This window comes from Rhinolophus sinicus, chromosome 18 (assembly GCF_057876585.1).
Source record: "Rhinolophus sinicus isolate RSI-liver-muscle chromosome 18, RSI-T2T, whole genome shotgun sequence".
NCBI lineage: Eukaryota > Metazoa > Chordata > Mammalia > Chiroptera > Rhinolophidae > Rhinolophus > Rhinolophus sinicus.
Genome location: NC_142518.1, coordinates 101,784,678 through 101,805,780, shown reverse-complemented (window position 1 = coordinate 101,805,780; position 21,103 = coordinate 101,784,678). Strand labels below are relative to the sequence as shown.

Genomic DNA, 21,103 nt, shown 5'->3' with positions numbered 1-21,103 from the left:
TCCACTTGTGTACATTTTTTTTGGCACCCCTGGTATTTTTGCCTACTTTAAAAAAAATTTTTCTGACTGATTTATAGTTACTATTAGCTTATTAGAGAACTCTTACTTTTAATTCTACGTTGCAAGCAGTTTCTTCAAACCTGCATTTACTTTTTAAATTTATTTTGTCTTTTGCCATAAAGTTTCAAATATTTATGTAGTCAAATGTTTCATACCTTGCTTTGAAAAGCTTCCCCTGCCCTAAGATGATAAAAATATGTTCACGTGTTTTCATTCACTATTTTGATAGTTCCGTGGTATTATTTCAACGTATTGAGGAAAAGGTGGCCTACTGAATAAATGCTGTTGGAATAACTGACTGTCCATCTATAAGAATGTCTGAAGGCTTCTCTCAATGATATTGCCCCTCTGTACTAGAGCCACCGAAGTTCTAGTAGAGTCAGAGCCCCAAGATAACCAAGTTGGGGGCTCAAGTTGATTCCAACTGATCGCTCAATTTCTCCAGAGGTCAGTGTAGCTTGAGGAGGGGAATGTTTCCAAATGAATAAATAATTACTATATATTTTGCTGCCTTAAGTTCTGTTCTGCTGCCAAGCTATACTCCTGACTTTTATCAACTGAGTGATAGAACCAAGTTCTCAGATCTCTGATCTTCTGATAATGGTTTCCCTGATAAATAGTCATAGTTTGGGCACAACTGGATAAATTCGAATATGAGTTGGCTGTTAGAGGAGATTAGGTGTTTACTCTCGACTCTGTCAGGTATAATAATGGAACTGGGGTAATACAGGCAAATACAGAGGATGCCAAAAAAATGTACACATATTTTAAGAAAGGAAAAAACTATTAAAGTTGTAATACTCAATATATACCGATAACAAAAGATGAATACAAGTCATGTTTGACTTCTGCAATTACAAGAGGTGCTCAAAGTGGTTACCATCAACATAATTTTAACAGTTTTTTCCTCTCTTAAAATGTGTCTACATTTTTTTTGGCACCCTCTGTATTCACTTTTTTGGGAGGGAAAGCTGAAGCAACTACACCTATCATGTAATCAGTCATTTATTTTGTGAAAAACTGTTAGTAATTGTGGGATCCAGGTGGTTGGTAGGTGGGCATTCATTGCACTATTCTATTTCTCTGTGGGTTTGAAGTTCCTCATAATAAAGAGTGTGTGTGTGTATGCACGAGTGCCTGAAGTAATAATCTCATGTTTCATGGCTACATTTTAGGCACTATCAGTGCCTTTTAAGGTTAAATACAAGATGAAGAGTTACAACTAAAGAACAACTAACCATTGGAGGGAAATCACTTTAAATATTTGTCTCACTTTAAGTCAACAGATTAAATACTAGGGCATTATGAAGCCTGAATCCTGATATCAATTTAAAGGTAAGAGACTCAATTTTCAAGTTTTCTTTTTCTCTACCAAATTTGAACAAAAGATTTATAGCCATTTTACCTGAAACCAGATTAGTTAAACCTGGGGACAGTTCAACTGCATAATACTAATAACAACTGCTTTCTATACCCCACAGGAGATGGAAATTTATGGAAGGAAATAAAGAGCAAGCAAGAGCATAAAAACGGATAACCATAACCCTGGGTAGGAAGAATGACTACTATATGTTTAACTAAATCACTGGGTAAAACTTCGTTCAACCAACTTTCAAATGATAGAATATACTTCTACCCATAACATTCACTTTGGGTCAGAGTTTCATCCAGTGTCCTCTGAACTTGCTAAGGATACGTCACTTTTGCAAGATGCTGGAGCCAAGTTAGTGTGAAGAATAAAGCCTCTGAAATAAACTTCCCATGTTCCCTTTCAGTTCTGCAAGCTAGACAGAGACTTAAAGCTGCTAGGATAATAAATAATGGTGTAACCAAGTGCACCTCTTCTCAAGGTGCTTTTCCAAAGTCCGTTTATCTACAGGGTTGAGAGTATAACATCCTTCTTCTAGTCCTTGTGAGTCTAAGCTGCCTGGCATCCTCTGTAAGGAGAAACAAAGCCTCGCTGGTTGAGCTCTGGGGCTCACACGGCTCAAGTGTCCACAAGGGCAGGGAGATCTCAGGATGTTTTTTCTGTTGGCATTTCAATTGAGAACAAGGAATTTTTTTTAAATGCCACACCCTGTGAGGATTTGTATGTACAAATAGGATTGAGTGCACTGCAGTTTCTGTTATGAAAGGACAGTTGGTCTTAAGGGGCTTGTGTGTATACCAGCTACGCAGAGCTCATTCTCCCTCTTCAAAAATCTTCAAACACATGCACACAAGTGGTGAGCTCAAACAGTACAGACCATCAGAATCATTTAACACTTTAAAGTATAACACCCATAAATGGTAACCAATGGTGAGGTTTCCATAAGAAATTTCATTTTTTCAAAATATATCAACTATCCATGGTACATTACTAATATGATAAAGATGTCATTCCCATGACTTTTGAGACCAAAGAGCTATAATACAACATTTCCAAAGTAAACCTTCATGATCTAAAATTTCAGAAATTCAATTGTTCCCCTCAGTCAACTCATGCTGACAGAGTATATCATGTACAAGGCCATGTGACATGAGCAATAAAGAAATGACCTGAGAAATAAAAACTTGATCTCAAGGAACTTAGTCTTCTAGGGAAGATGAATGTAACACAATATAAGGTAGAAAGCCACACATTCCATAAGGGTTATGAACAACGTGATATGGGGGCCTAATCTGCCTGCTTCTGTCCATTCCTACTTTATCTACCCTGGTTCAGGCCCTTCCTATTTCTCATCTGAAGAATGGCATGTAACTTCCTAAGTAGTCTGCCGGCCAGTCAAGCCTATCTACAACACTGCGTCCAGGCAACCTTTCTAAAATAGGGGTCTAATCCAGTACTTTCTCCACTTTAAATCGCTCCCATGAGGCCCCATGGCTTACTGAATAAAGTCCAACCTCCCTTTGTATGATGGTGCCTGCCTACTTTCCCAGTCTTATCTTTCACTACCTCATCCCTTGTAATCTACATGTTACCAGTTAAGGGGCTATTTCAATCATCCAGATTTCTTTAACCTTCAACCCTATTTCAAGCACCACCTCCTCCAGGAAGCTTTCCCTGCTCCCCCCAGCTGGCTCTGAAAAACTGATTAGAGCTCTGAGGCTCTCTCTCATGCTTACTCTGATTACAGCATTTATGATATGTCACTGTAGTGCCATCTGTTTCCCTGTTTTAATCATTTGTGAATGCCTTGACAGTATCTGCAACAGAACAGGTCCTCATTTTACTGCATAAATGCTCAGAGAGAATAAGAGCTGCATGCAACATTCACAAGTGTTAGCATTTAAACTGGACCTTGAGGAACAGGTAGGATTTCCAGTGTGTGGAGAATGGAGCAAGTGAGAGGGAGATGAGTGGGGGCAAAGGCAGAGGCAGGGAAATGCTGCTTAAGTATGGGGACTAGGTTAGATGAGGCTGAAACACAGTGGGGGCAGAAGTAGTTAGTAAAATACAAAACTAGAAAAGTCTGTTGAGGTAAATCATACAGGGCTTCAGATGCCCGATTGCTTTGATGAGATGGAGTTACGTTTAACTCTCTTGATATTAATGGAAGGGTTCATGTATGCAATGAATAAAAAAGCAGGTGTTTAGGATAAATCAGACCTATTCTTCCCTGTTACTAGTCTCGGCACACACATTCCTAAGAGAAAAAGTCCTAACTATTTGTGTCCTAAATAATTTAGGGATAGCATGCTGCTATTTATCATCCCATTGCTGTTTTGTTCTTGCAATTTAATCTTTGATAACAAAGACAGTCATGAAACATCTTCACTTTCCTTCTGTGGTTCGATGGTTCACTAATCAAATAAGACATTCATAATTTCTTAATAATAATCTATTTTTCCCAGTAAAATTTCATACAAAATCGTGTGTATTTCTTACTGGATCCAAGTATTTTTTTATATTCATAGCTCTGAAAATTCTCCCCACCAAAAGTCAAAATGGAGCCTATGTAGCAACAGTGCCCTCTGCTGGCTACAGAATGGAAAGGCTAAATCCGGGCAGCGAAGGAATGCAAAAAGCCAAGGCGGTCTGCTATGCGCAATGTCGGCACTTCCCCAGTTTCTTCCCGTTTCTCGTCAAATAGAATGTTGACTCCATAGCTCCTCCAGGGAAGCAAACTCGTCTTAGCAGGCCAGGGTCGGGAAAATGTTTTGACAAATTCTCTTTTTTCCCCTCATTATTCTGGGTGTTGGCCATGCTCATAGCTTCCAAAGTTTTTAAAGAAAAGGCACATACATTTGAACAATAATTTCCCGATCTCCTCCTCCATTTGCTCTTTCTCCTTATCTCATTTTCACTGGACTGCATTAGGCAAAATGAAGCATTTAGTTAGGGAACGCTTTAAGGAATCCAGCAAGTTCACGGACCTAGTGGCTGGCCAGGTCCCAACCTGAAATACAACTAGACTGTCTCCTAAGATGCGCCGTTTGCCCCCTCTTAACCTCAAAGGCAGCAAACAATGGCTCCTCACAATGGACCACAGAAAGCAGCTTTTAACCAGCGCCTAGCACAGTGTCCTGCCGCCTGCTGTGAGTTAAATAATGCATGATAGGGGGGAGTGACACTGTAAAACGTGGAGTGTGATCCTCATTAAAGGTGCTTGTATCATTGCAAATTCACACTGAATTGCAATACCAGGAAGTGCTCATGGCAGGCTAAAGAACAAAGAATCCCCAAGTGCAGAGGCATCCCTCTTTCTGCAAAAACAATTTCCAAAGCCCTTCCTTGTTACTGGTGGGTCCTTTAAAGCATTTATATTCAACTCAGTTCTGAACGGGTTCCTGAGCCATAATTAGGGAACCACAGCTTCCTCTTGTGCCTTACTTCGGTGGGGTTTTGGTGGTTCCAATGCAAAGCTTTACAACCTGGGGTGTGGGATAGGCCCTCACCTTCAGTCACCTCCACACTCCATACCGTCCCCATGGCCTCCGTGGGCGAAGCACTGGGCTGTGTGCTCCTTGAGGTGGTGAAGTAGAAGTCCCTCCTTCCTTCCGCACAGCCAGGGAGGCTTATACACAAGGGAAACACAACTCATTGCCACGGAAGACCAAATAATAGGTACCACAGAGGCCCGGCACTTGGGGCCACGAAGAGAGGAGGCAATCAATCACTTCACAGTTGATTTGCAAAGCCAGGCATTAAGGTGAGGCGACTATGGCCCAGTCAGGGTCAGATCATGTATTTATTTAACATTTTCATATGTTGTTCATCGTGGAATTTTTTTGCATTAACTTTGAATTTGAGAGACACCGCATTTAAAATTTTCATCTTGATTACTGAGTCTTGGTGCCCCCCTTAAATTTTGCTCCAAGGCAAGTGCCTCGCTAGATGTGCCCTTGCCCAGGCCCTGGTGATTTGAGGGAAGACGTAAGTGAAGGACTTTATTTTGCAGGTAGAGAAACGGTAAACGGCAGCCCGGAGTTGGTGCTAGCGAATCTAAGCGTGGGCCGCCGCAGGATGCGGAGGAGGAGGCCCGACCGGCGTGTTCCGGCTGGCTGGCTGGCGGGCTGGGAGCCCACGCTACTCTGCAAGAGTAGTGAATGGCAGGCCCCCGAAGGAAATCAGCTTGGTTAAAGCGGGATACCGAAAGGACGTCGGCTTACCTGGTTCTGGCTGCTACAGGCCCGGCAATCTCCTCTCCTAACCGCCAAGGCACGATCTGCTCCCCTCTGGGGAGAATGCGTCTCGTGTTTGCAGCGCGCCTACACTGAAGCAGTGTCCTTCCGCGCAGCTTTTATCAACTGGCTGCTCTCCGGAGAGACCTGCCCCCTCGGGTGGCCCCTCCAGCGTCTGCCCGCCCGCCCACGGCTGTTATTGCTCGCTGGAGGTCCACTCCCTCGGCGCAGGGCGGGCTGGGCCCCCGCAGGGATGGAAAGACTGTGTGCCGTCACTTCTGACCTGTTCGCTGCGTGTCAGGACACTTCCTCAGTTAACACCACTCACCACCACCCCCGCAACTCGGTCCCAGCTGCGGCAGCCAGGAGGCCCTCTGAATTAACCATCTCAAGGCCAAAGGGATAAGAAACTCCGCAAGGTCTCTGGTGGTTAGCAGTTCCTGATCCGCCTGATCGCTTGGGCGGACCGCAGATCTTAAAGCTGGAAAGAATGTCAGATTTGGGGAGGATTTAGCATTCGCTCTCTTTCGTGAAAAGTCACCAAGCAAATTAAATATGTGTATTTAGTACCAGTAGTGCATCCTAACAAGTCCACACACAAAGAAACCCCGCTAAAGCAAGCTCTACCAAACACTGCCTGTGCACACTTGAAATCTCCACCAAGAGGTGGGAAAAAGTGTTTACAGAAGGATGGGGTTTCTGGTGGGAATTGGCCTAAAACAAGCGTAGCCCCATGAAACACCAGCCCGGCGCGGGTAGGGGGGTTGGGGGTGGGACGGATTGGATTTGTTGTTCCCACCCAAGCCGTTCATAAGACTTCAAGTTTCTCTGAAGCAAGTACCTGTCTGAAGATTACTTTGGGTTTCTCACAATTAAAATGGCTTATCCAAGTGAGACTGGCCCTAGCCGCTCAGGAAAATACTCCTGGAAAATAGATATGAAACATGCCTGTTTATGCCACACGGATGTGTTAACTAGCACTGAAAGCAACCAGGGGTTGGAGATGCGTATTTTCCCCAAATCTCTAAAGGCATAGTTCACTTCAGGAATCCTGTCTGCAGATCTTCAATTATTTTTAAGGCTTTAATAAACGAGTAATAGGCAGTCTATATATAAGTACAAGAACGCCAGATTTAGGAAATAAAAACATAGGTCACCTAAGTAAAACCGAATCTCAGATTAACAAGAAATACTGTATTTTGCCGAGTATAATGCGCTCCCATGTATAATGTGCACCCCCGTTTTTGGCCCAAACTTTCAGGGAAGAAATATCTTTCGTTTTAATTTTTTAATTCAAATTTGTATTTGTTTATATTTAGGTACTTGTTTTTTGTATTATGAAGGAATTTTAGCATTTATTTATTATTATTACACTTTTAACTCATAAGCATAAATAAAAGAATTAAAACCATTTATATAGATACGGAATTAGTACCACCCATGTATAATGCACATCCTTATTTTTCCCTCACAAATTTGGGCATAAAAGTGCACATTATACATGGCAAAATACAGTGCTTTTATAATAAAATATGTCTCCTGCAATATATGGGACACACTTATACTTTAAAAATTATTCATTGTTTAGTTGAAATTCAAATTTAACTGAGTGTCTTGTTTTTTTCTGGCAACTCTAGGAACAACGCAACCACTAGTTGAATTCTTTTGTTTATAGTCTAACAAACAAGACACAAGTTCATACTATTGAGAGGTGGGCAAAAAATATCACAAGGATTCTTAATTTATTGATGGCAAAAATAACAGTCACATTGAAATATTTATTATGAAAGAAGTAAAAAGATATATTAATCGAGAAGATTGTCAATCTGATAGTTAAGATTATTAAAGCTTTTAATCCAGGAATCTGCAAAATATTCCCTGAGGGCCAAATCAAGCCTGTGGCCATTTTTTCTTTGGTCTTTGAGCCAAAAATGGTTTTCACATTTTTAAATGGTCAGAAAAAATCAAAAGAAGAAGAATATTTTGTGGCAAGTGTAAGTTATACGAATTTCAAATTTAAGTGTCCATAAATAAAGTTTTATTTTAACCCAGCCATGCCCACTCATTTTCTTAGCGTCTCAGGCTGTTTACAGGCTACAAAGGCAAAGCTGAATCAATGCAACAGAGACAGATCAACCTGCAAAGCTGGAAAGATTTACTATCTGGCCCTCTGCAGAAGCAGTTTGTTGACCCCTAATGTAGATGAAACCATCGCCTGCCAAATGGTGTTATAAATAATCCTTAAGTCTGTTAGCTATAACTCTAAGTGGGCTGAACATTTTCCTTATTTGCAGAAATTGGTTGGCTGTCCCTTTTCTCCTAGTCAGAAAAAACACACACACCATGTTCACATAGATACAAAATCTTGGTAAACTGCAAACCGGTCGTACTTGAGATTTATTTTAACATCTGTTTTTCACGATTTCTAATTCACCTTTGTGGCACTGCCTCACAAACCAGAATTGCTGTGGATCTTTAGTTCCCTGACCCCATAAACACTTTATCAAGTGGCTCGCCTGCCATCTAGTGGTGAAAGACATGACTGCTTGATGTATGGATGCATGTATGTATGTATGTACGTATGTATGTATGTAGACAAACTCTGACTAGTTATAAGCTGTAGAATCATGAATGGTGATGATAATAATAGCAATTCCTTACATTTGAGTGGTCCTTTTACGTTTACAAAGCATTTCTCCATATAGTATTTTAATTAATCTTCCCTCAGGACAATGCTGTGTTATGAGCAGATGAAGAAACTGAGTCTGAACACAGGCTGATGCGAGGTCATACAAATGGGCTCAAACCCTAATGCCATGTTCTGTCGCAGAACCTAAACCCCGCTGAACTTCTATTCCCTCGTTTCTACATCTCTAGCTCTACTCGAGGAACGATTTGGAAGCCTCTGCCACAAGTACATTTATTTTAGGAAACTTCCAAGGATAGTCTTTTTAAACAAATATGAGCCATCCAAAATATACCCTCTCAAAAAAAATTCTGAGGAGGCAAACATAATTATTTTCTAGGCAGATGTTTAACAGATGTTTATCAAGAAGTATAAGTTAAGAGCGATTTTCTGATGTAAAGTGCGTAAATTGGGCAGAAGACACTTACGGCTTAATCCTTGGAGGACTGTTTGATTGCTGGCACAACACTTGACACCAGCCAGCTTTAAATCCTTTTTTGATTAAGACATATAATAATATTTTTTCCAATATAATATGATTCCCTTACTTTTAGGCCTACATGAGGAGGTTTGCATACAGCTTAGAGAGTATAAGACACAGAGGTCTCAAAAAGAGATCCATTCTAATTGCTCTGTGTCTCAGGAAATTTCAGGAGCTTGCTGTGAATCTGCAAAGAGAACCCTGAGCTCCCTATACTAACACTCATTTGAGAAGGGAGATTTGTGGGTTCGTCCAGGACTTACTAAGGTACCTCTGTCTTATAACAGCAGCTTGTGTGTTTAGTGATAACCAACTGCAATCCATAAGAAAGAGGCATGTGTACAGTGACATCCATCAGCTGAATCCACAGTCGGGCATGCAAGGAGAATATACTCAATCATAGGCCATCTGCTAAATGCAGCTGGACTTGTCAGATGTGTCCCAAAATGCACCAGGGGTCAACATGAGAAAGAACAGTCTCCACAGCTTTGCAGATCATTGTTCTCAGGCTGTACCTGTTTCCTGTGAACAAGCCCCCAGTGGGGACACTTTAGTATTACTTGCAAATAGCTCCACTTTCATGTTAAAATTTCAGCTTGAGGTAGGGGTGTGAAAACTGAGGCACCTGGGACATGGGAATCCAATTCTTTTATTGCTAGACTTTCAGCACAGGTGATCCCTACTGTTTGCAAGCTTTGCTGATGATGTGTCATAGATGGAGGAGCTCTCTGAAACTCTCTTGCTTGGGCCTGATCCTGGACCCGTTTTATTGGTTGCCTCCATTGTCTTGGCAGCCAACATTCTTGCTGGGCCATTTCTAGCAGCTGAGGCCTGGCTATTTATGTGGCTAGCACATGGCTCAACTCAGATGTACCTCAACAATTATGCAGAGGATAATATTGACCATTTAAAAATATGCCCTGAGGTTCACTACTGGTTTCCTGAAGCAGGTCAGGTCATCCTAAGTAAAGTGGTACCTCGGTTTTCGAACATCTCCGTTGACGAACATTTCGGTTTATGAATGCCGTAAATTTTATGGATCCATGGTATCATTAGATAGTAAAATTCATGCTAAATTTGCAGTTGGGGGGGTTGATTTTAAAGGTCTGGAACAGATTAATCCATTTTGCATTACTTTCTATGGGGAAATCGTGCCTTGGTTTTTAAACGTTTCGAAACTTGAACGGTCTTTCGGAACGGATTATGTTCGAAAACCAAGGTACCACTGTATGTCCCTACAAGTTCACAACACGAGAATTCCCTAAAGTTGCTACTGTTTATACCGCAACTATTATTGTTACTACTACTGCTGCTACTAACAACTGACACATATAGTCCGTCTTGCTAAGCACTGTTCTAGAAGCTACAAATACATGAACTAAACCAGTTCTCATTGAAGGTACCTGTGGGGTACAATATTACTGTCATACCCATTTTACAGATGTTAAAACCAAGGCTCAGAGAGGCTAAGAGACTTGCTCAAGTTCATGCAGCTAGTGAATGGTGGGGCAGTATTTGAACCCAAGCAGCCCAATTCCAGAGCCCGACCTCAGTTCCAAGGCACAGTCAGAAGTAGAGACACACTGCCCACTCAATGAAGTCCAATGAGTCAGCTTGGTGTTCGCTAACTTCCATGATCTAGCTGCACATTGTATTGTCCTCAAATTGCCATTGCCCAGCCTAGTCCACTCTAGCCACTTCAAAGGACTCATTAGTAGCAAGTCATGTCTCTAGTCATGCTTTCATGCCGTTCCTTCTGGATTACCCCTTCCCTCACCTCCTTGCCTTTTGAAGTTCTACTCATCCTCTAAGACCAGCTCCAATTCGACCTCTTTGGTAAGTACTTACCTGAGGCCCCAGCTGGAAGTAAACATTCACCCCTGAAGCCTCTCTCACAGCCCTTTGTCTGAATTTCTCTCAAGGCACTAAGCACCTTTTACCTAGTGTTGGAATTACTTACATGCATGGCAGTCGCCTTCACTAGGCTATAAGCTCTCTAAAGAAACTCCAGCTCAATGTCTGCTTCAACCATGACTCCTTCCTTGGCTTCCCCAAAGATACTAACTTCTAAGCTCCCTAGCACTTTGTTCTGACCTTAGTTGTCAGTAAGACTTAATACAGGGTGTTGTCTCTAGTCTGGATATCTTTCCCTAGAAGGTAAACTCCTTGAGGGCAACATTTTATTTGTCTCTGTATCCTCAGCCTAGCATAGTCTCTTGTTCATGTGCTTGTTAGGTGAATGAATGAATGAGTAAAGCCTTTCCTGAATTCCCCCTACCAGCAGTAACCACTCCCCTCTCTGAACTCCAGTAGCATCTTGTTCTTCCTCATGACATTTTTGTTTTGTATCTTGTGTTTGAATTGTTCATAGATAAGTCTTAGCTCCTTGTTAGATTATAAGCACCTTAAGGTTGGAGCTATGCCATGGATATATCAACTAGCAGAATTCCTGGTCCATAAGTGGGCTCAATAAACATTTTCTGAATGAATAATTCATCACAATGAATATAGCCCCTTAATGATTGGCTCATTAGTGGTCCCAAAGAATAAATGAGTTGGACGGTAATTAGCTATGGGTCCCGTCATTCACACCTATACAAACAAGCAGCCATCATTTATCACTGTCAGTATTGACATTAAAGGCAACTCGTTGCCTTTTTTAACTTTGCCACTAGAGAAATTGGGGGTACAAATATCAACGTCTTCCAAGAGAATAGGACAAAGTGACACAAACCTATAAAGAAAAAATTATTTTCAGCATCATACAATAGCTGCGCACATTCTGAAAAAAAATCTATGCATTTATTTGGCAGTGCAATTGTATTCCAATCCTAGCACAGTTAGCCCTTCATATCTGCGCTTTCCGCATTCGCAGATTTAACCAACCAAGGATTGAAAATAGGAAAAAATTGTTATATTGTCACTGACTTGTACTACGTAGTTAGACCTACGATGGTTGCATCTGTACTGAACATGTACAGACTTTTCTTCTTGTCATTATTCCCCAAACAACACAGTATAACAACTATTTACATAGCATTTACATTGTTTAGGTATTATAAGTAATCTAGAGATTATTTAAATTATAAGGGAAGATGTGTGTATGTTATATGCAAATACTATGTCATTTTATATAAGGGACTCACGCATCGGCAGGTTTCGGTATTCTCAGGGGTCCTGGACCCAATATCCCATGGATACGGAGGGATGACTGTATTACTTTCACGTATTAAAAAAAATTATCTTAGCACCGGGTAAGATAAGTAATAAATGAAAAAGCTTGTAAGGTAAAGGTTTTAAAATATCATAAAAAATTATATGGGTCTACAAGTTAATAATAGGTCATTCTCATGCCATTGATTGACAAATAAGTCCAAATAAAATATCTCTGAATGAAGTAATCTTTAAAAATGAGCTCTTTATAGAATAACAAATGAGAAACAGAAACTCATAGACACAGACAATAGTTTAGTGGTTGCCAGAGGGTAAGGGGGTGGGGGGTGGGAGATGAGGGTAAAGGGGATCAAATATATGGTGATGGAAGGAGAACTGACTCTGGGTGGTGAACACACAATGGGATTTATAGATGATGTAATACAGAATTGTACACCTGAAATCTATGTAATTTTACTAACAATTGTCACCCCAATAAATTTAAAAAAAAAAAAAAAAAAGAATAACACAAGTCTAAGATTTCAGGGAAGAAAGAAAAAGAACATTTGCTGAGGACAGGCTAGGTCTCAAGTACTGTCCTGGATCCTGTTTTACCCACATTATCTGATTTCTCCCTTTGAAAAATCATCAGAGGTCACATAGGTAATAAATATCTGAACTGGAATTTGGTCATACATCTTCTGTGTGCCCCTCTTATTAAGAATTCACTGCAAATATACCACTTTTTGGAATCCCTCATCAATACTAACCCTCCCTACCACAAGCAGTATTGCAGATGCTATCTGGGCCAGTTAATTGGATTTCAGAGATTTATTCAACACATCTAAGTCCAATTGGTCAGTATTTCTTCCATTCAGTTACCCTACTGTCAGTGCCTATCAAATATCTTCCTTTACATAGTTTATACCTGTTAAGTTGCACAGACTAGTGGTTTTCATTATTTTCCTCTCCCCCAAACACACAGTTTTAGTAGTTTGATGACAGAAAGCCTATCATGGCCATTCAAATAGGCTGGGTTCCAATGGATCAATAACTCACTTGGTGGCCTGCAGCCAAGTGGTTAAACAATCGCCATAGGAAAATATGGAGCCCAATTCTCAGCTGTCTGCCACTGATTAATTGGGTGGGTCATTTTTCCTTGGCAGTGTTTACACTCCCTTCCAAGCAATCATAGGTGTGAGAGTAATGTGTGACCGGCATGCAGTCAAGAAACTTACTGCCAACATTTATAGACAGTTTCAGATTGGGAAAAGTTTGTGAAAATGTATAACAACAAATTTAAGTAATAGGGATTCACAGTCAGTTTTGGAAACACTAAGCACTTGTCAAAATCACACAGTTAATTTCTTTTAGAATTAATTGAAAATGAAGGAACAATAATTAGGCACGTAATTATCCATATAAATGTTTCTAAGATTTGTAATTATAGTTAATTGCTATAAAATATGTTGACTTAAAAAGCTGTTAATGAAATTGCAAATAAAGTTCGCCCAGGCACATGGGCTCTGGGAAAACCCCAACTTACTTTATGACGCAACTCACTGCAGAAACTGCTGGGCTGGCTGTACATTCAGCCTCCTTTACTCTTGTACCTTTTTTCTCTTTCTCACTTTGTCTCTGCACTTGTGAGAGGTCCTATTATAGTCATGAACTTGATGGCTGCTTGCTCCATTCTAGAGGGCAGTCCAATTCCAATCAAACTACCTTTTCTTTGCTTTCTTCCTTAGACTTCTGGAGAGTCAAAAAAAAAAATATCCCCTCATTAAAACAAAATAATAAATATTTGGTGGAAGGAATTTGCTTAACCAAGGAGATGATCACACGCTTTGAGCCCCATTTATCTTTCTGAAAGCAGACCAAACAATGCCAAGTATATCCCTGGGAGGATAGATGGAATGCAGTAGGCTGATTTTCAGAATCTCAAATAACAAACAGCAGCCAAGACAGAATTAATTCAAGTGACTGTTTCCTGTTCATTTGCTTGACTTGTAACGACTGAAGAGCTAAGAAGAAGGCCCTCCTTTTGCTCTTGAGAACTAGTTGAGGCTCTGAACTAGGCCTGTTTCAGTGTTGCATCTGCCCTTCATCCAGCAGCTGTCCAACCTGGGGTTATACATGTTTCTGGCATTCACATAACAGAATCCTAATGTTCTATGATCCTACCCTATGGCTTTATGGAAGAAATTCAGAGCTTAGAAGAAAGGTCGCTATGAGTTAGAGCAGATGAATCCGAATCATAGGGAGGAGGGGATCAGTATTTTTTAAAAGATCCTAATGTGATTCTATAGTGCATCCAAGGCTGAGAACCACAAGTTTAGAGGTTTCAACCTTGGGAGGTTTTTAAGTAACTGGAATTCAGGTTGCATGCAGCAGGAGTAACTCTCTAGACCAGGCTGTTCAGGAGAAATATAATAGATATTTGGTTCAACTCCTTTATCTATTAACAAAGTGATTGAGGCCCAAGGGTGGAAGGCTTCTACCAGATTGTACTGATAATTTGTGGTAGCACAAATGCTCTGGAGTCAGGCTGTTCTCACTATCCTGAGCAAGACTGGTAATTGAAAGAGTGGTAGTATCTGTACGAATTCTCCTCACCTGTCATTTTCAGCACACACACACAGAATGAGGTGGTTAAAAGGCCCAATTAACTCAGGAGGTTCCCAGTTGAATAGAGTGATTGATTTCTGGAACAATCTACACATGAACGATCAGAAGCCTCATTAACAGATTTCTATTAAACCAAAAGGCACCAGGGGCAGGGTAGGGGGACATGAAGAGAGAAAGGAAGTCCCAAGCTCACTCCTGCTTCATTGTGAGCAATGCATGTGACTAATACAATTCCCCAATCCCCTTTAAGGGTGTCTTTTTCATATTTTCTCAGGTTCCCAGACGCCACATGAAATTACCTGTAAAAAACTAGGGATATGCAGAGTAGAGGAAAAACAGATACTAAAGCTCTCAACAAAAGACAATACACCAGATAACTTCCTACCCTCCATCTTGTTCCTCCCTGTGCCACCATGACCTAATTTTCAGTGAGTGAACTGCTTTTGGTCAGAAGCATTTGCTGGCCCCGTAGTTCTGAGTAAAGCAGGTGGGGGCACCTTCCAGTTGAATTTAGACTTTCTGGAAACTGGGTGAGTCAACAATGCCATCTGACTATACATGGCATGCGGTTAACAGAGAAATGATACTCAGCTCAGGTAACAAGTGGTCAGGCTGCAACAGGAATACTGTACAAGGCTTTTGGTACCCTGGAGAGCTGGACTGCTGAGAGGAGGGAAACAAGAAGAACAGGGGCCAAAATCATTGAATGGGGAACGGCGGAGAGAGATGAAGCAAGGAAAGAAGAGTTCAATGAGATAGGACCTGTCTTCAGTGAGCAAAAGGGCCATGTGTCAGCAGGAGGTGACTTGGCCCAGAGATCAGAATGTGCAGGGAGTCAGATTTCAGTCCAATATGAGGCAGAACTAATAAAGATGGCCAGAGAGTGAATGGGCTACCTCAGGAAACAGACTCCCCCATTCCTGGAGATGTTCAAGCAGAGGGAAAGAGAAATTATTCACTGGAGACTTCAATTGAGATATAAGGATTGCACTAAATGGCCTTTAAGGGTTCTTTCCAACTCTAAAACTGTATTATCATCTTCCCTTCTCTGGTCCTCAATCTTAACTGGGGTCCTAAGAGAAGTGCTGGAACTCTTCCTTTATTATCAATGAAGTCATGGCTGAGCTCCCAACCTTCCTTCACCAACAGGTGTGGCCTCTCTTGGTTGGTCTGAGAACACAGTCGGGATTTCAGGCAGGTAGCTCAGAAAAGCTCTAATTCCAACCTGAGCGGGGCTTGACCTAAGGCAGTTACAGGCACCTGTACAGAGAGTCCCCATCCAAGTAGTTTACAATGCACCCCCATAGGACCCTCCCCGCTCCTCATCCTTGCACATACAAGCATAATTGTGCCTGCACCCAGACCTTTGTGTGCAATAGCCAGCTCTCCTTTGCAGGCTCCCTTGTGATGAAAGCTTCTCAAAATGCACATGCTCGGTGGGACGCTCCAACACTCTTTAGCACAAATTCAGTTGTCCAGTCAGCATTGTTAGCCCTGTCCCTAGTCCAGATCCAGGTCGTCATGCATTCTTCCCAAGCCAAGCTGCTGGGCAGCTGGAAGTCTCAGATCTGAACCAATCAAAGACCACACGTTAGCTCTTTGCTATTGGTTTACCTGGTCTGCAGCCCTTGTGACAGATTGCACGTAAGTGTGCAAACTCAGGTACAAAAAAAAATCACAGTACTACTGTACCTCGGTTTTCAAACGTCTCCGTTGACGAACATTTCATTTTACGAACGCCTCGGAAGTCGAACATGTCATGCGGCTTCCACTGAGTGCAAGATCCTGAGGCTTAGCTGTCGGCTGTTTTCCAATGTTTCAGAACTCGAATGGTCTTCCGGAATGGATTATGTTGGAAAACCGAGGTACCCCTGTAATGCAAATACATCCCAGCCACTTCACCCCCTGCTTTCTGACACAACACAGTAACCCTCCCATTTCCCAACAGAGACATGCAACCAAATACATTATGTCATTTTAACCAGGAAACCAGGACACTTATTCCTAAAAGGCTATATCCCTATCTTCACTTCTGTCACACGCAAGAAACAAAGTCCAGCAATCTCTGATGTGTGAAATAAGGCAAATTGTTTATCACTGTGTCCCATCAGTGACACAGTACACTGCCAAGATATTTCAAATGGCATTTTCGGTGGCCTCATTTGAAGTGCTACTTTCACTTCTCTTAATTGCAATGCAGTGAAACCCTACAATTGTTTAAGGAAATCACTGACAGGCATTCTTGCATACTTAAAAGCCACATGGCATTTGCTGACTTCCTTAAGGTCTCTCTCCATTGTGCCACTTTTCTCCTTTACATGCAGGAAAATGAGTTCCCTCACACAACGGAGACAAAAGTTTTCTTTTCTCACTCAGATAATGGCAATGGAGTACCATTCCGTTCTGGGCAGTAAGAAAACCTATGGGGAAATCTGAGGTGGCTGGCACCCTTGGCCATTCCCTCCCCAATACTGCAGGCACCCTAGAAAAAAGCTCTTGTCACTATGCCCCAGGGGCTCAGAGGATCTTTCCCGGATGCACCTCCTCTCCTCTCTTCTCAACCCTCTAGCCCTGTGTGCACATCTGCAGTTTCCATCCAAGTGCCTTGACCCAGCCCTTTTGACAGCAGTGAGATGTACCCATTGGGCTTTTGAGATTTCAGAGGCACTGATTTTTGGGCTCTAGGACTCCCTGGACACCTGCTTTACAGTCACGGGCCAGCGCAGCCTCATTGCTGAGCCCAACCCAGGCCCCCAAGACTCCAGGCAGGTCGTTGCTGCCCAGACTCCATGCCATGCTGGATAGGGGAATAAATAATCTTTTTCCTCTGTTTCAACCTGCACAGATAACAAGTACTTTCATGGGTATTGGGAGGGCAGGTGAGAAAATAGAGACACAGAAATGTCCCAGGTCATATGAATAAATGAGGGAGTCAATATAAAGTACTGCTGATAATACTACTACTCCTATTACAACTTCTACAACTATTATTCTTAACATCACCACCAACAGCAACAGTAGTTTATGAATATTGACAGAGTTCAGTGCACAACATTAGAAAAGCAATGCTTCCGATTTAATCTTGCTCCTTCAGTTCATAATTCTCTGGCAAGCATCTCCTTTTGAATGAGATCAACTACCTACCTAATTTGTGGGGCCCAATGGAACATGAAAATGTGGGCTCCCTTTTCCAAAATTATTGCGAGTTTCAAGACCATGACAGCAGAGCATTAAAACAAGCATGGAACCCTTCTAAGCATAGAGCCCTATGAGACTGCGCAGGTCACAAGCCCATTAAGCTGGCCCTGCTTTTGAGCCCTCAAGAGACACTTAAATTTTAGTATAATGTGTAGCTGTAGGGACAAGGGAGGGAACATGTTATTGGTTCTCTTCTTCTTCTCATTTCATGAAGACTGTTACTGTTGGTTTTGTTACCTCTTGTAAATTCTTATACCATCAAGAGTATCATTACAATCAGAGATCTGCCACAGTTCCTGGAGGACAAATTTAGGGTTTGTTTTTTTCTCCTTGATTCTTGACATGATGTATTTCCTGTGGAGTTTTGATTCATCTTGCTGACCCTCTCGAATACTATATCAAACAAAAAGTAGGAAAGCAGCTCAATCGCCATTCCTCCCTCTCTGAGGCCCTTCAGTCAAGAAAGGATACATTGAATATGTGAAAACTAAACTAAGCCACGACAAGGAGAAAGGCTGCCTCTGTTAGGCCCACTTACAAAGAACAAACAGTGCCATTGAAGGCACAGCCTCACACAAGGCTGTGCTAAGTGGTTCTTACAACAGACATGCTAGACATTTTCAGCCTGGAGAGATCCAGTCTGTCCCCAGTCACAGCCCCACCCATCCCGATTGTTCCCTAGCCTTCCTACTTCTAAGCCAGGAAACAAATAAAAGAATGCTAAGAAAACCACCAAACAATTGCGATGAAATATATCATGTAATGTTATTTAAATGCACGACGATATATTTTTAAATGACAGCCATATTTTGACTTTTGTAAATACAATAATACACAGAAAAGTGTTTTCACTAGGCTGCTGTCTTGGAGTTTGGCTTTCGGCCCTACATCACCCTTTTTTCTTGCCAAATGACTTACCGTATTTAACTAATTCTCAGATGCTTATTTTCTTCACATTTTCCCATCTCTGAAATCAGAGTGCACTTTTCAATCAATGGCGTTCTACAATCACTGTCAGCCAGGAGGCATTTGAAAGGGAGCTGTCATTGCCTGTGTATATTCAAACTTGTTCGTGGCTATTATAGTATCATGATATATGAGTATGATAAAAATATATGTCTAAATAAGCCAAAAAAGCTCTTTCCATAAGTATAAAATTAAAATTCTATGGATATGAAAGCATTACATCATAGTTTATTCAGAAGTTTTTTCTTTCTCTCTTAGTGTTACATAAAAACGTAATTACATAAAACAGTATCTCAAATGTGATGAAATACTTCATATCTTCCATAGAATGCAATATCCGCCACTGACATTTTGGAAGAGTTTGAAAAGCTTCACTTGCTCCCACTGAGAAGCCATCCAAAGTCCATATTGGGAAAATTTCTAGGTACTAATAAAAGACTGTTTTTAAAACATCTTTAACAAAATACTGGTTTTTTGTTTGTTTGTTTGTTTGCTTGCTTGCTTGCTTGTTTTACTTTTACCTGCTTTCAACTAGAAATTCCCCAACCTGGAAACCCAAACACTAAACAAAATACTACCTACATCAGAATACCAATATACTTACTACACGAGAGTAGTGGACAAATCTTTTTTTTCCTGTGGTCATGTTTTTAGAGGAAGTCAGAATTTTAATATTGGCTCTAGAGCAGCACTATCATATGACACATATAATGCAAGTCACATATGTAATTGCAATTTTCATGTTGCAACATTTTAAAAAGTTTAAAAAGCAGGTGAAATTAATTTTAATAACATGCTACTTAACTCAGTATATCCAAAATATTATCATTTCAACATGTAATTGATATCAAAATATTAATGAAATATTTTATTTATGTTGGCCTGCTCTTTGAAATTTGGCATTTTACACTTACCGCATATCACAGTTCACACAAGCCGCATGGGGTTGAGTGGCTCCCGTATTGGACAACGTAGGTCTAGTTGATACATACATGTATCAGCAAAACAAAATACTCCCTTCCAGAATATTTTGCTCAAACACAATCAATCATAGAAGCATCTGGCAGTGACTTCCACTGCACTCTTGTGAACGTGAACTACAATAAATTTGTTATCCCAACAATGACAATATGTTTCTATGGAGCAATCCTGCCGCAGACAGTTTAGAACAGTGGTCTTCAAACTAGGCTACCAGTACATGAATTATTTTCAAGAAGTATGCTAGCAGGGAGAGTTTGCAGGAAATCTACTCTCTGATTCTCAATTTGCATGTGTATTCTTGACTACAACCGATCTGCCAAAAACAACTTTTTTTCCACTTGCTTAAAATTAAGCATTATTTTGCAGCCATTCTCAATACTAATCACTTACATGTGTCTTTACTAAAAAGAAAAGCACCTCCTAACTAACAGCAGTATATACAGTTGATTGATTCTTTTAAATATAACTGGAATATTTTCCTGTATTACAAAGTGTTTACACTGGTAAAACTTATGCATAGATATTGTATGTGATTTCTTTCAGATAAGGTACATCATTCGTTAAACTTGTTAAAACCTGTCTTCTCAGATTGTCTCTTGAAATATCTTTTCCATTTAAAGTCAATTCTCATTTCATTTTATAAATAATAATGTATTCTCTACTCCCTATTATCAAAAATAAAATATGGTGGCTGCTAGACCAATTATTTTTTTAGCTAAATATACTTTTCTCTTTGATAAAATATGGTTGAAAATTTGATTCGGTGATCTAACATAAATGGATTTTACAATTTTTATGTTTGATTCTCAATTATTTCCAGAAACCCAATACTAGTGTTCTAAAAAACAATGCATATGTGTTTACCAAAGGAAACTATGCCTGCCGTCAGATTCCTTGTTTCATACATAATTTATAATGTTAGCTACATACTACATTGTTTAATTTAAAATTACGTATGAGAAACAAAATTATTATTTAATTTCTTAATTTATTTTGAAGTGGACATAAATCTCACTATCATTTTAACATTCTATGTAGTTTGTTAGTAAACTATTTAACAAGAGGTGTCCCACAATTGATTTCTCCATCGTTTTAATATTTCTCCTCAGAATGCATGTTAATTCATTTTTTCCATTGAAAAATGTGGTCAGGGGGCCGGCCCGGTGGCTCAGGTGGTTGGAGCTCCATGCTCCTAATGCCGGAGGCTGCCGGTTCGATTCCCACATGGGCCAATGGGCTCTCAACCACAAGGTTGCCCGTTTGACTCCTGCAAGGGATGGTGGGCTGTGCCCCCTGCAACTAACAACGGCAACTGGACCTGGAGCTGAGCTGCGCCCTCCACAACT

At 40.8% G+C, this 21,103-nt stretch overlaps 1 protein-coding gene across 1 annotated transcript in view; it reads right to left on the bottom strand.

Moving 5' to 3' along the window:
* LOC148754685 (uncharacterized) overlaps window positions 1-21,103 on the bottom strand; it is a 55,769-nt gene that overhangs the window by 10,568 nt on the left and 24,098 nt on the right. The window lies entirely within an intron of this gene.